The sequence below is a fragment of the Rhinolophus ferrumequinum genome, chromosome 20, assembly GCF_004115265.2.
Source record: "Rhinolophus ferrumequinum isolate MPI-CBG mRhiFer1 chromosome 20, mRhiFer1_v1.p, whole genome shotgun sequence".
Classification (NCBI taxonomy): Eukaryota; Metazoa; Chordata; class Mammalia; order Chiroptera; family Rhinolophidae; genus Rhinolophus; species Rhinolophus ferrumequinum.
This window is the reverse complement of record NC_046303.1, coordinates 39,101,398-39,106,571: the sequence shown is the minus strand read 5'-3', so window position 1 is coordinate 39,106,571 and position 5,174 is coordinate 39,101,398. Positions and strand designations below refer to the sequence as shown.

Sequence of the window (5,174 nt, the reverse complement as noted above, 5' to 3'; positions counted from 1 at the left end):
TCTCAGATATTAACCCAGTATCTTAATTACTGTTTCCACTCAATAAGTGTTACATGAATGAATTAAACTATTATGAAAATATAGCAATTATACTAATATACCTAATGATACCTATACCATTCAAAATGAGCAAACATGATATTTACAAAATAATTAAGGTAAGAATAAGAAATACTAAAGAAACAAGATGAATTGGAGCCATAGCATTGAATAACACAAATAATACAATTTAAACTAACAGCATCACAGATATCAAAGCACCTACTAAAACTGGAGACTAAAATATCATTAGGGATTGTTTTGAAAAGGAAATCCCATTCTCTATTTTTAAACATAACTGAAGCTAGAATTTTTTTCATGTTTTTTTTTTTCCATAAAAAAGCAGATGGGAAAGATTTGTCATATAAACAATGATATGCTGATGAGCTTCTCTCCCTAAGCCAGCAACACATGAGAATTATTGACTCATTTTTCTTCTTACTATGTAACTCTGCCAAGATAATCTGAATCAAAACCTGACAATTTTAAGGGAATTCCTCACTTGGTCAGCTTTGTAGTGAATTAGACACATAAATAAATGCACTTCCAAAATATCAGGAAAGAAGATTTCAGAGAATGTGAGTGAGTGGTTTGGGGAGATTGGGGTGGCAGGTCCAATTTGGTTTTTGACTGTCTTCTGGGTATGGGTCTATAGACACTTCAGTTTTTCCTTTGTAAGCACAAAATAGTAATATACTGCTACCCTCATTCTAGCTAATGCTGACTTTTTTTCCATGGATCTCCTCAACATTCATTTTACTGTTATTTATGTGATTAAGTGTATTGTAGAATTCACATAAGGAAGCAATCAAAGAAGCTGCTCTACATCATTTTTTGGTATTTTCTATTCATGTTAAATTTAACTATTTTTTGAAAGAGAAATAAAATTTATTAACTGACTTAAAGAAGCATTTTATTTTTAATTTCTTAATGGAGTTAGATGTTATTGAGATGCAATAAAAGAAGGTATCTAGAAGAGTAACAAACACTTAGTGGTGACAGAAGTAATTTTACAGTAGTTTTTCTTTTTTTTCCCCCTAATGCTGACTTGAGGTTGGTTATTAATAAAGTAGAAATTTAAAAAGAAACAATGTTCACATTTACTAATTACTTTCATATAAATACAAATGAATTAAGTATTTTTAACAAGGTTTTAAAAATGGCTATTTGGATTCATGTGGACAAAAACTAATAAAACACTCTACTTGGTTTTTGTCATTTGACCACAGATTGCACTGTCTACATGAAATCACATCTTGATTCTAATAAAACAAATTGGAAGCGCCTATAATCTGAGAAAACTTAAGTGCTTTATATAAAAATGGTAAGTTATATCAAATTTAATTGCCACGATGTGCTTGAAAGATATTAACGTAGGAATCCTCTTTAGTTTGATGATGGAAAACAAAACCAAGTTGCAGACACTGATTGCAGTTTGGACTATAATTTTCAGTAGAATGATTACCTGTGGTACATTAAAAGAAAAAGGCACAAGGTTTTACATGGCTCAAACCTGTCAAGGTATTAAAATTATATTTTTATTTCTTATAGTTTTACATCTTTTTTTGTCCTTTGCATTGGAAAGCATTATGGGCAAAAAGCACTGCAAATGATATAACTGCCCATTACATATTGATGTTAAGATACTGAATCATGAAAGATTAATCAGTTCATGCTCGCTTCGGCAGCACATGTACTAAAATTGGAACGATACAGAGATTAGCATGGCCCCTGCGCAAGGGTGACACGAAAGATTAATCAGTTCTACAATGGTTAGTATCCAAAGTAATGTACATTAGTTAAATTACTTCTGTCACAATGGAAATATCAGTTCAATGTATCTATCCAGATAGCAACATATTTCTTCTTAGTCAATACATTATTTTTTTGTACTGGTGTCACAATGCTGAATCTGGAGGACAGACAGTCCCTGAGCAGCCTTTTGTTTGAATACTTTGAAATAATGTCCAAATATTCAAACATTTAAACATTTAAAATTTTATTTCTAGAAAGGGTCGTTAAGAATGTTACCAGATTCAAAATGTACAAAAGGATGTGTTACAAGAATTAAGTTTTCCTTCCATCCCATGTCATAGATATACAACTTCTCTCCCCCGAGTCAATTACTGTTACTAGATAATTGTGCTGATTTCCAGAAATGTTCACATAAACTGGTATCTCCTTCCTTCTCTTCCTCCCCACTGTGGACCCCCATTGTGTTATGTGCATGTGTATTTTTCACTTTGTATTAACTTGAAGGGGAAGAGTCAATGTTTTTTTATCATATTTTTGTTTAACTTTTTAAAGATGCCTATTAAAATATAGCTAACATATAATATTATATTAGTGTCAGGTGTATACCATAGTTATTCAACATTTATATACCTAAACGAGTGATCACCATGATAAGTCCAGCAACCATCTGACACCATACTATGCTATCCCAATATTATTGACTATATTTCCTATGCTGTATATTAAATCCCCAAGATTATTTGTTTTATAGCTGGAAATTTGAACTTCTTATTCCCCTATAACTTTCCCTCCTTTCTTTAAATTTTCAATTACAGTTGACGTTTAATATTATTTTATATTAATTTCAAGTGTACAGCATAGGGGTTAGACATTTATATAATCTAAGAAGTGATTCCCCAACTAGTCTAGTACCAACCTGACACTATACATAGTTATTACCATAGTACTGACTATATTCCTTGTGCTGTACTTTGCATCCCAAAGACTATTTGGTAACTACCAATTTGTATTTCTTAATCCCTTCACTTTTTCACTTACCCCTGGTCCCCCTCCCATCTGGCAACCGTCAGAATATTTTCTGTATCTATGAGATTGTTTGTTTGTTTGTTTGTTTATATTTTCCTTGGATTCCATGTATAAGTGAAATCATACGACGTTTGTCTTTGTCTGATTTACTACACTCAGCACAATACCCTTTATGTTCATCCATGTTGTTACAGATGGAAAAATGTCATTCTTTTCTTATGTCTGAGTAATATCCCTTTGTATCACCTCTTTATCCATTCATCCATTCAGTGCCTTCATATCTAGGCTATTAATCTACAAAATAAGTCACATATAAAAGCAACATTCTCCCTTTATCCTTTTCATATTCTTTTAATAACGGAACTTTTCATTGGTTTTAGAAAAATGAAAATTTACATTCCAAATAAAATCTCAGTGCACTGGTATCCTTATAAATCCAATCGATACAATAGTTCAACAGATTCTTTTCAAAATATAAATTAATTATTTCGAATATGTATTTCATTATATACAGATGTAGTTTAAACTATGTAAATCATTGGTTTCATACAGTTGAGGGAATTGCACATTTTATCTCTAGGAGATCTTGGTTGAAAGCAGGTGTTTGACAACAGTGTTTTATGTCTACTTAAAACAAGTGAATGTATATTTCAGGTGTATGATCCACATTATCTTCCAAATATGGCAAACCTGCAGTAAATCATTCAGAAAATGCTGGATGTCTATATGTTTAAGGCACATATCGAAAGAAATCACAAGATTTCTTCATTTAGCAACATACTTAGTGAATATCATTAACCTAAAACAAAAATTTATTTTCAGAAGAGTTGCAATAACATTTTCAAATTGTTTAATACAACTACAGAAAATTAAATATCATGAATATCAAAGGTAAGAAAAGTTGAAAATATTTTAATCATATTTCTCTAGTGTCAATCTTAGTTATGAATTGTAATAGGGTATTTTTAAGTATCTTGAATTTCAGGTTATTCCATCTATTGATAACTTCATCTTACATTAAAAACATTAAAATATGAGATTGCATTATTTTCATAACAACTTTTCCATTATCTTGGGTATGTGCTAACTTAGGAAAATGAAAAAACAAAACAAAATATGGACTTCAGAATTCAAATATAGTTTAATGGATTTTCATGCTAAATAATTAATATAGTTTTTAAATTGTGAAGTTGGAAGCCTTCATTAGTGAAATAATTTTTCTAGCACTGTATTTTATCCTTTGCTTGCATTCAATGGATATGTATTGAATATCTACAATATATGAGGCACCATGCCACCTATGAGATTTGAAAGAAGCAAAATTACAATATCTGATATCTTTGAATGTTAATCAATAATTTACATGTAGTAAAGTACATTGATATTTTAAGTGCCCTTTAATGTATTTTTACCTATGAGTACGTTTGTGTAACCGTCCTCCAAATCAGGATATACACTATTTCCAGAATCACAGGAGTATATCTCTTGCACTCTAATAGTCAATATCACTCTCATTCAACTTCTATCCTGCCCTCTGTCACTATAGTTATTTCTCGATTGTGAACTGTCTTCCACTAATGCCGATACACTTGATGAATGTGCTATGAAGGATGTATGAAGTTCCTGTTACTTGACTGCCATTGTTAGACAAGTCCCCTGTTGCTAAACCCCTGTCTTATCCCAGTACATTTTGGGAACTGTTACTGCAGGCCACTAGGCTTTTGATGAGCCAGGAGTTGAACTTTCACAAGTCTCCTTAGCTCGTCCTTGAGGTATACTTTTGCGGCTTTCCAGACATTTCTTTTGCTATCATATTCTCTGATGTTTCTCTTCCATTTCCTCTTGTCCACATATTGAGTTTATACATAAAATAGAATATTGGTTTACTGTCATATTTGTGTTTTAGAAGGAAGTTGTGATGAATGTCTATGGTCAGTCTGCCACGTTTACTGGAAAATTACACTGTTTTCTTCTACTTTATTCAGTCAAGTTTGGTGAGATATAATTCACATACAGTAAAATCCAAACTCTTTAGGGTAAAATTCTATGAGTTTTGATACACACATACAATTGTGTAACTATTACTACAATCAAGATCTAGAAATTTTCCATCAACTCAAAATTATCTCTATACCATTTTGGATTCAAACACATCACCAGCCCTCAATCCTTGGCAACCATTCATTAGTTGTCTTCTCTTATAATTTGTTTTTCCGCAGTACCATACAAATGTATTCACATTGTCTTCCAGTTTGCATAGTTCCTGGTGAAAAGTCTTGTCTAATTCTTATTTCTGTTTCTCTCTGTGTAATGTATCTTTTATTCACTCGCTGACTTCATGTTTTCATAAACTT

The 5,174-nt window shown here is 31.5% G+C and overlaps 1 non-coding gene across 1 annotated transcript; it reads left to right on the top strand.

Moving 5' to 3' along the window:
• The first annotated feature begins 1,711 nt into the window (after nucleotides 1–1,711).
• LOC117012583 (U6 spliceosomal RNA) lies at nucleotides 1,712–1,815 on the top strand. The gene has a single exon (XR_004421191.1). It is a non-coding gene; the product is annotated as a U6 spliceosomal RNA (small nuclear RNA).
• Nucleotides 1,816–5,174: the final 3,359 nt, after the last annotated feature.